This window comes from Anser cygnoides, chromosome 4, assembly GCF_040182565.1.
Source record: "Anser cygnoides isolate HZ-2024a breed goose chromosome 4, Taihu_goose_T2T_genome, whole genome shotgun sequence".
In the NCBI taxonomy this organism is placed as follows: Eukaryota; Metazoa; Chordata; class Aves; order Anseriformes; family Anatidae; genus Anser; species Anser cygnoides.
Window position 1 is genome coordinate 35,319,807 of NC_089876.1, and position 10,462 is coordinate 35,330,268.

Genomic DNA, 10,462 nt, shown 5'->3' on the forward strand with positions numbered 1-10,462 from the left:
TGATGTTCAGAATCAAATGTATTTTACACTCTGTATTAATATTAGGCTCAGGACTGCTCACACAAAGCCAAACACAGGATTAAGACATCTGCATTTCAAGTTCACTTATTTTGGAAATGAAAAAAAATCTCACTTTCTTATCCTCATTCCTTAACAAATACTGCAGTATCTGAACTGAGGATTCAAGAATGTAAAGTCCCAGCTCTTCACTGTGAGTGTCAAGGATCACTAGAAAGTGTAAATGTTAATTATTTAAACACTAATCCATTCTACCATACGTTTTAGGATTAAACAACTGTTTACCTTTAAAAAATCATGTATGTACATTTGTCAAAGAATAAAGAAAAACAACTGAACACATTACTTTTAGAGTTCATTTTGTCTTTTACTTTGATTTTTCCTTTCATGTGCATGTAATTGAGTCTGGAATATTATATTACTTTGGCAGGTAGTTTTACAAGAAGCTAACTGGCTATGCTTTTCAATATTGTTTCATATTTATATACTGTCTGCTATCCCAGAGGATCTCGGACCTGTTTTGCAAACTAACTGCACACAGCAAAAGTGAGCTGCAGCTGCCCTGGTATGAAATTGGCAGACAAAAAACAGAAAGTGTAGTGCACAGCTGAGAAGGGAAACAGCAATTAATGCCATTTAGAAAAAAGCTGAATCTTATAAAATGTTCTGCTGGACTGGTAAGGTTCTCACAGTGACCAAAAGACAGCAAAACCAGTCACCAACTCCAGTCTCGGGTTATTCAATCTAATACTTATCTAATCTTAAAAGCAGATCTGAAGATGCACCGGGGGACTTGTGTATGGTGGTGGGGAGCACTGCTGTGTGCGGGTGTTGGGTTACCAGCCCTTGGATTCAGAACACTGGGTGAGGTGCCAAATTCTTCCTATAACAACATATGGTGAGAGTTAAACTTCTGAGGAGGATGCAAAACAGCCTCTGTGCTGAGCAGGGAGAAACGTCAGTCGGTTTGATATAAAATGCTGGTGAGGACCTCCCCTCTCTCCTTGTCTTGGGTTTTTATCCAATGTTTTTCCTTATGTGCCTTTAGGATCTCTCTAAAGCTGTTTGAACTCCCTGCGTAAGGACAGAAATGTCTCAGAGAGATGCATTTCACTTAGCTGAGACAATTACCTTTAGGTGGAAATAATTCTTTGGAGGTTCTTCTTTCCCTACCCTTCTATTAATTCTAAGAAAGAGCCTGCAAAGTGAGAACCCTGTCAGGACTCCTCTGCCAGCTGATGGATCCCCTCTCTGGAGACTGGTGGTATCTCAGCTATTTCTCTCCACTTCCTTTTTACAAGTGTTTTGTTTTTGTTTATTTTTTTTTCTGCTTTTCAAAACATATTTGAAAGCAATCTTCTAGCAGCATGACATCTGTGTGGAATGTACGGTGATCTCTACATTCAGGAAAGGCTGACACATCTCAGCTAGATCTGCAACTAGGCTTAAATAATGATATTCTGTACAAGAATCTGTTTTCTTGTGGCTCATTTGTCTGTTCACATTTAGGTAAGCAAGTTTCATTTTCAGCTGAGGTTATGCAAAAATATTGTGATGACAAATGCAATTTAGAAACGAAGCCTTCACACTGGAGGCATTATCCATTAGAAGTCCACTTTGAATCTCATTTTCCTAAATATACTCAGCTGATTTGAATAATTAAAAAGCTTAGCATGACTTGAACTTCTACATACGAAAAGTCCTGAGAAACTTCAATCAGTCCAGTTGGTGAACAGAAGCAACTTTTAATAAGTGACTTTGCCTATCATACAGTGAAATTTTGAATATACTAACCCAGTATTTAGAAATTTAAAGCATACTTTGGATATTCATTGATCAATATTAGAATTGTACCTTTTTATGCAGAAGATTAAAAGATTAAAAAAGAATAACTTTGTCAGACACAATGGGTAATGTGAGCCATTAATGTGACCTTTGTAAAGCAACTTCTTAATGCTGTACTAGATAAGCTGCAACGTGTAAACTGCTGACTGACTGCAAAATTTGTCTGTACCTCTAAACAGAGCGCTATGTAGCCGATATGTTTCTGGTGCATTGGAATTTTTTTCTGAAACAAGATAATTGTTGAAACTTAACTAAAGGAAAAAGTCAATTCTGTGACCAAAAAGTCCATTATATCTTGAAGTGTTAAAAATGAAGAAGAGCCCTCAGTTACAAAAGAGAATTTCATATAATAATAATACAGACTGCAATAGTGAGAGATTTCTATTTAATTATGTGATTACAATACTTACATTTAATTACAGTACCTGTGATTAAGAATACAAAATTCTCAGAGATGAGGTCAGAGGACAATTTGCTGATGATTTGGATAGGTCCTAGAAAAAAACCCACACTGTATGCATGGTTAACTATAGAAAACTGTGAAGGGCTAACTCTATACTTTGAAACTGAATTCCCAATAGTATCCTCAATTACAGCACTTTATGACTTCCAAAATGCTAATAACAATTCAGAAAACTGAAAATTTTTAGTTGACTCACTACGACAAGAAATAATGGGTTGAAACTGGAATGAGTCACAGCAGGCAGTAAGAAAAGTTTACCGTGAGTGAAGTTTTGGAAGCACTGAAATAGGTCACTTGGGCAGGGCTACAGTCCTCATCCCTGAATGTCTTGAGAAAGAACTTGCATAATTATCTAACGTAAAGGACGTGAATCTAATTGGCCTTCCTTGTACAGACAAAGTGACCTCTGAAATGCCTTTCACCTCCAGGATGGCATTGTACAGAAATAACACATAGCCACTTGCTACTCATGATGTCTAGATCCTGGTCTGAATCCAGACTTCTACAGGGATTTAAAGATGTTCAGATACCATGTTAGGCAGGGGATCATCCCAGACTGAGACAGAAGTCTCAGATTCTCCATATTACAGACTGAATTTAAGTAGCCCTGATTCAGTCTGCTCCTTGGAAGACTCGGTTTCAGTATTAAAAAAGTGTGTTAAGTTGGTTAAAATTGACTTGAATTAGTTTGCATTTACGATTCTCTGTTCTTCTTACTATAAAGAACTGATCAAAGGTACATACTGCTTTGAATTGTACTTGTGAAATATGAGTCCCCATCTGGAAAGCTTAGCTAAAATTAGCTAAAATATGTGTGGTTGCATGCACCTCTGACTTCAGTTCAAAGTAAAAAGGCAAAGAAAGGCCAAGTGATTTCTAACATGAATTGGTAAACTCACGCTACCAAATGTACTGTAAGGGAAGCAATGTCTTAAATCAAGCATTCAACCCTACCTGTAATCCCACTGAATTAAGCAAGAATACTTGTATAGACAGTGCTTACAGAGAGTAAGAGTGGAAGAATCAAGCTCCCTAACTTGTCTTTGTTTATTCATTTCTTGGATAGAAACCCCCCCCCCCACAGTACAAGCATAGGATTAATGAGTTAGAACTATTTAATAAGTGCCTGGATTTGCATCCAGGCATGGTTTCGATGTATCTCTTCCAAAGAGACCAATAATCCAACCAGCTAACCTTGATCTTGCTAAAACTCCCTCCTTGTTAGAAAGTAAGGCTTAGAGTTTTTTGTTTTGTTTTGTTTTAATTAGTAAACTTTATTTTTTTATTTAATTAGTAACTAACAGTTGTTTAATTATCTTTGCTGCTGCCTATGCCCTTTCAAAGGAGAGTGGTAAGTAATTTGAAGTGAAAATAAGCAGAATGTTTGAATGCTTTGGAAACAGTGAACATCCATCAGTTGCATAGATTTCCCATAATAACAACGATTGGATTTTATCAGCCCAATTGTTAACTGCAGGCAGTTAGCCAGCCAGCCACAGTTACTAAAGCAGCTCCATGACCTATTGGCACCTTGCCTAATTATATTTTTGATAACAGGCTGTAGATATAATTAGAAGTGTAAGTGCAATATAAAGAGATAGCAGGCTTGTTTCACACCCTCTTATAAACTGGAACATAATTAGATGCAGGATACTGTCACATACCATGCTGTGTAGCTGATTTCAAAAGCACTGCATTATAGGTAAGTGGGACTGTCTGACTGACTCTGGAAAATTGTGTTCAATCCCCAGGCTCTCAGAAACATAATTTCCTTTTTTATATAGGAAATTTTAGCAATAACTGAGGGGAATTTTTACCCATTTGGGAAATTATGCCATTTTTACTTGGCAGAGAAATGATTGCATTGCATCTTAGAGGGAAAAATAGCGAGCTATGAAGAACATAAATGTCTTTAACCATTCAGATGTTACAAAAAGGAAAGTCTAATCAATGAATATTTATTGATTGTTCAAACTTTTCCCTCAGTGTCACAGCAAACATCTGCTTGAAACTATCTTGGGTACAAGTCTTGGGTACTCATTCTTGTTTTGCCATTGGATGTGACCAGTTGTTCAAAATGGTGCCAAGCTTAATTACTAAGCCAGACAGCTTCGTGCTACAAACAAATGTGCAGCTTGGAAACTTGTTACTTAAATGTGTAAAGTGGGTATAAAACGCCATTTCTTCCAAGGAAAGGAGTGTGGCAAGAAACTAGCAGGTGCAGTGCTGCTTGTGATAACTTCTGAGATCATTTTTGTCTCTTTGATCAGAACTGGGCTGACTGTGAAAATACCTGGGAAATTACTCCTTGTGATTTGGAGGTAATGGTTGTTTGCAGAGTAGGGCCTGGGAGGGGTCCTTTAATGGGGAAAAAAAAATAAGGAAAATGAAGTGCTCTGATTTGAAGAGAGGAAGGAAGGATTTATTAAAACAAACATCCATAGCTATTAACACCCTGCACTACAGTCAGAGTGACTTGTCCAGTGACTGTGACAATTCACAGAGTTAGAGTGTCCAGTCCCTGATCTGCTGAATTATACTGACACAAACTGCCTAGACACTGATATGTAATAATCCTTTTCAGCATGGAGATTTAACTAGAAATGACAGCTTTCAAATGCTTATAGCTTCATTATCTGAGCCCAGAAATAATCTACAGGAAAAAAAAATATATCGAATCCCCACCAAAGGCAATTGGAAGCAAAGGAATTGGAAAGCAATTTCACATAGCTAAATTTTACAGAAGAATGCTTTACCGTGTATTCTGCAACTATATATGACCTGTGCACATTGCATATGCAGTAGATACATCAGTCACAAGCAAATCCCCTTGCTATCGTGTTTCCTGCTGCACCAGTAAAAGAGATGCGAAGGACAGACAGGCTACTATAAACAACCATGCTCTCAGGGAGTGTAAGAATGAGTTATTTGATATAAAATTACCATAGGATCTATCACCTAATACAAATTACAACCCAAATACATTTGTTTGTCTTATTTGAGCGATATAGGCCCACTCCATTCCATCCCATGAGTGTCTCTAGCAGAATGTGGTTGTACAGAATGATGAAATTAAGCACAGCAAATATTCCGTGCCTCATAACATCTTATGTATGATATTAAGGAGTTCATCTTCCTTGGAAATTATTCATTTCTGAACATTAATTCTTTCTCCCTTTGTCATGATGTTCAAACAGATTCAAGAATCAGGCAAAGATGTCAGGATCCCTCTTGCTCTTGGCACTGAGCTCTAACACAGACAGAGCCCAGCCACCAGCAAGCCCTCACACGGCGTGAGTCCTCTTTGCTCCCTGCAGTAGTCAGCAAGCCATAGCACACGTTGACAGCTCTTTGTGTCATCTTTGTCTGATAAGTTAGTTTAGCAGGCCCCTTCATAGCTGTCTCCGTGCACCTTCAGAAACTGCGAGGGAGAATTCAAATCTTACTGACGGAGCCTGATATGACTCTGTGTGCTCAAGAAGAGATTTCTGATGTAGCCTGAAAGTGCCTAAGTGATGCAGAGGGGAGACTGCCAGAGAGAGAAGGAAAAAGAGTTCCTTGGGGAAAATGGTAAAACTATTGACCCAAGAACTTTGTAGCTTCTTCTTGAACAGTCTCACTGCAGTAGGAGTTAACTACACCATCCCATCAGCATGCTCAGACATTTCTGTAATTGGCCTCTTTGATATTCTGCAAGACTTCATCTGGACCCTGCAAGAGGGCTTTGCATTCTGGTGTAGCACTGTAGGCACAGCCGTACCAGCATGAGCACGCGCATATTTTTGCACATGCGAAATAGCTCATACAGCCATTTGAGCTCCTTCTGTGACCATATAGGGACAGATCCTGCAGTGGTGGCACTTTGATGTCGATAGGACAATGGCAACTTGCAGCAGCAGTGAATCTGCAAAAATAATCAATAGTCATGCATTAGCTCTTCTAGTTATATTTTCACCTTGCATGGTCTTGCTATTTCTTATTTCCCTGGGACATACTCATTATTACTCTGTCTCCAGAGAAAGGGTTAGCTAGCGAACTTACAAAACATTTTAGACCGTACACTCAGCAATTCTTTAAGATCATTTTTATGGTGAAATATGACCACAGGTTCCCTTTTATTTTTCTGTTACTGGCTTCAGTGGGAATGCATAGCATTTTATTAAGGAGATTAATGCCTCGGGACACTGTGTATGAGAACTCAAGCTGGCAGATATTTAAATAAGTTAACAGAAAAATAGGTTTAAAAATATTGCCAGGCAGAGACATTGTGCTATAATACCCCTGCATTACATATATTATTTTTATTATGTTGGACTTTTCTGGCCTGAATTCTAGAAGGACCCTGTTCCTCAAGTTACTTTAACCCTGCAAAGTTACAAGCTGCAGACCTCCATTTGTATCTTTCCATCTATAGGTCTTTTTTGATGGTGATCTACATAGCAATCAAAAAACCAGAGATTTGGTGAGACCCTCATTCTAAAAATCCTAACAGAGTTAAATACAGGAACAGCTTTCATACAAGAAACCAAACTAGCAATGTTTCCTGCTCTCCCTATCAATTATGCTATGCGTTTCTGGATGCCTCCCACAACTATGCTATGTTGGCTCCTAATTTCCAGCCTTACCTGCCAGACCCTCCAAAATAAATGCCCATAACTAAATATTATACATAGTTATAAATGGGTCTTTATCAAAATTAAAGAGCTGGCTGAGCATATTAAAAGGTACTTTGCCATACCCCTGAGTAGAGCTGATGTAATTTTATTCTAATAGTCAAATTTCTAACTGAAATTTACCTCATTCTAACTTTCAAACTAACTAACAAATTTCTAACTGAAATTTGACTATTAGTATTTTGGAAGAGAAGACTTGTTTGTTTGTTTTCATTCACCTATGGCCATAGGTAATTTAGAAACAGAGAGATTGCTATGAAGAATCCACAAAGCCAGATACAACAACACCAAGCCAGATGCATGAGAACACAAACCACAGCCAGACACATGAGAACATGGAGAAAACATTCTCAGAGGGATTATGTGTGTCTGGGAGGCTCTAATGTTGGTCATTCTGCTCTTTGGAGACTGACATAAACTTTGAAGTACTTTTATTTTTTCCATTTTTTAAAATCAAATTTCCTGATATTTCTTTAACCTACATTACTATAAATCCACCTTGCCAGGTTTGACTTTCCAAACTTCTCTTTCTTTCAATTTGAATTTACTGCTTTCCATTTTCATAAATTGTCATCATTTTGAATAATCACAGAAGAAGCAGAAGCTTCTCATACTTCTTTACCTGCTCCCCTTATCTGAAATATTTCTATTATTGTGTCCAGTGTTGTTAAACTCCTTTAATTGAAACAGTCTTAAGGGTTTTCAAGTCATTCTGAACAAGAGCTTTTTCCATGCCATTGACCATTCTTATTGCCCTTCTCTGAATGTCTTTCATGCTGAATCTGCAATATCTTTTTCTAAAATCATCTAATGAATATTCGACTCATCTTTTTTTTATCTGAAGCTTTACTCTGAATTCTGATGTAATTATTTTTCCCTGTGCATCCACTTGCTCTATTATTTCACTTTTGGATGGGTATGCCCGCGTATAGGAAGAAAAGGATACTTGCATGTCACTAACTACAGATGCACAGTGAATATCAGGTTCCTTTCCTAAAGTGAAGTTTTTGGACTTAGGCAAGTAAATATTTTCCTTCAGCACTGACCTTTGTTGTTTCTCGTTTCATTACTTACTACTTTTCAAGTAGTCTTACTTCTCTACCCACCTTCTGTTCAGATGATTAGTAAATACATTACACATTGAATCTAATACTGACCCTTGTAATATTTTTAAGAAGTGAACCTAAAACACTGCTTCTTTAAATTTGTGCCAGGTTTGTGATTCATGAAAATGCTTTGCCTTTAATGTGATATATACTTCAGGATAAGGATTTCTTGGTAAACCTGAGCAGATTGTGTCAACCAGTTTTCTTTATGAATTGCTTGATTTTTCCAGTTTAAAGCTTCTGATGAAAAGTGAGATGCTTTTTTACTTAAAAAAAAAAAACACAACAAAACATTGGTTAAACTCACTCCTGTTATGACACCAGACAATTTGCTATTCTGTTTATAAGTAACACTTCAACCACATATTCCAGGTATTGATGTAACCCTTACTACTCTAATGCTTTTAATTGTCTGAATTCTTTTTTTAAACATTACCTATCCATCAGTCTTCTGAAACAGTAGCTGTTTTTAATGAGAGATTGCATATCTTTGCAAGAAGCTCATCATTTTTATTTCTGAACTTCTTCAGAACTCATAAATGTATGACATCTGGGTAGCCAGAGTGATAGCAGAAGACAGCTTGAAAAAATAAAAATGAGCCATGTCTGTAAATCAGCCTGGCAAAATGCCACCATCTCAGTAGTTCTGGAAAACCAGGCTTTTAGAAACTTTGCAGTTCAAACTTTTCTTAACCCAGCATGTGCCACATATTCATAGCTGCTAAACTAGTCCTTATTCTACCTGGTAATCCAATAATAGCTGTATTGTTATGTAGCTTTTATATGTATTCATTATTGGTTAGGTCAATGTATAGACATATATGAGAAGAAAAAAGAAAATAGAGGGAGAAACATTCTATCTCAATTTCTGTAATACTAGTCATCTTCTGAAGGGAAATGGAAGTATTTTTATCCCTGAAATGGAAACCTTGGCATGTTTCTGGGAGGAAGATTTTATTCTTCAATATAAAAATAAACAAGAATCCCCTGTCAAATAACACACGTATTTCCTGCTTTCAGTAATGCTAGATGCTCAGCTTGAGAAAGCCTCTCTGCATTGGGACATAGATCTTTTTAAATAAAAGATCAATACAAAGTCAAGATACAAACACCATTGTGCCTCATGCATTGATGTGCATACTGGGGAAAATGTAAGACTTTTCTCAGTAATTAAAAATACATGGTTTATTTTCTTTCACTAAGCTGCCTAATATTCACAGATACATTTGGACTCAATGATCTTTGTAGGTCCCTTCCAACTGAACTATTCTATTCTAGTTCAAGTTCTTTATCCCTATCCCTATCTACCATTTCTCCTTCTGTTTCATGTCAAGAGGCAAGGTGGTGGTGGACCTTCCACCAGGAGAGGGGCAGCAGTTCCCACCTCGCAGGAGAAGGTGCCTGAGAGCAGCATCGCTGCACTCACCAGCAAGGAGTAACAGTGCCATTTGTGCAGTGAGCTCCTGGTGATGTTTTTATCCTTCATTTCAAGTATCATAATTTCACTGCTCAGGGTTTCCTTGGTGCGTTTTGGAAGCTCCCAGGTGACTCTGAACGATACTACGAGCCCAGAAGAAATGAGAGGATATTCAGAGGGAAAGCTTAAGACGGTCCTACCTCCTGGCAGCACTTATTTAAAAATTAATAATAAAAAAAAGCAAATATGTCACTGGCATGGCAAAAATTCAAGAATGCAAAAGTATACCTCAAGATACACTCCACAGAAAGCAGTTCAAAAATAAAACCAACACCTAGATTTGTGGACCATAATTTTCTGTCAGAATAGAAATCCAATAGAAATCTCCATTATTTCCATTAAGCTACCATTTTCTTCTCAAAAATACTGCCAGGGAAAGTCTAGATACTCACTTTGAGGGGGGTCACTGAAGAGTACAGGAGAGATCATTGTTTCAGCTTCCTCCTCATTTGAAATGAACAAAATGTTGAAATAATAAAATTTCCTGAGGCTCGCAAGTTCTAATTTCACTCTTTTTTTTACAGGAAGAACGTACATGTGGTCAAGCAGATGTCTGCAGGCATGCATGGTATGATCACGTGGTGATTAGAAGGTCAAATTTTTCTCATGTTTCCAAGACAGAACTTCCAAGCCTTCCATATGTCTCTATAGCTCCAAGAGCTCCCAGTTTAACCTGTGGATTATTTTGAGGCTGCTATTCAGTATGGAAGAAGAGATAATTCATTGTGCTACTTACTTGAGAATGAACGTTTGGCAGGGCATCAGGACTTGAACAGGAAACAGTCCTTTTCTGCAAATATGTGGGAGATGCATTCAGGGGATGCATCTGAAAAGACACAATACAGCACGCAACCAGCAGCAGACTGCAGCCTGAGGCTTT

The 10,462-nt window shown here is 37.6% G+C and overlaps 1 long non-coding RNA gene across 1 annotated transcript; it reads right to left on the reverse strand.

Annotated features, from left to right (window-relative positions):
* Positions 1 to 2,231: 2,231 nt before the first annotated feature.
* LOC125184563 (uncharacterized) lies at positions 2,232 to 10,254 on the reverse strand. Its single transcript, XR_007168778.2, has 2 exons — positions 9,975 to 10,254; positions 2,232 to 6,230 (listed from the first exon to the last, which is right to left on the reverse strand). It is a non-coding gene; the product is annotated as an uncharacterized lncRNA (long non-coding RNA).
* Positions 10,255 to 10,462: the final 208 nt, after the last annotated feature.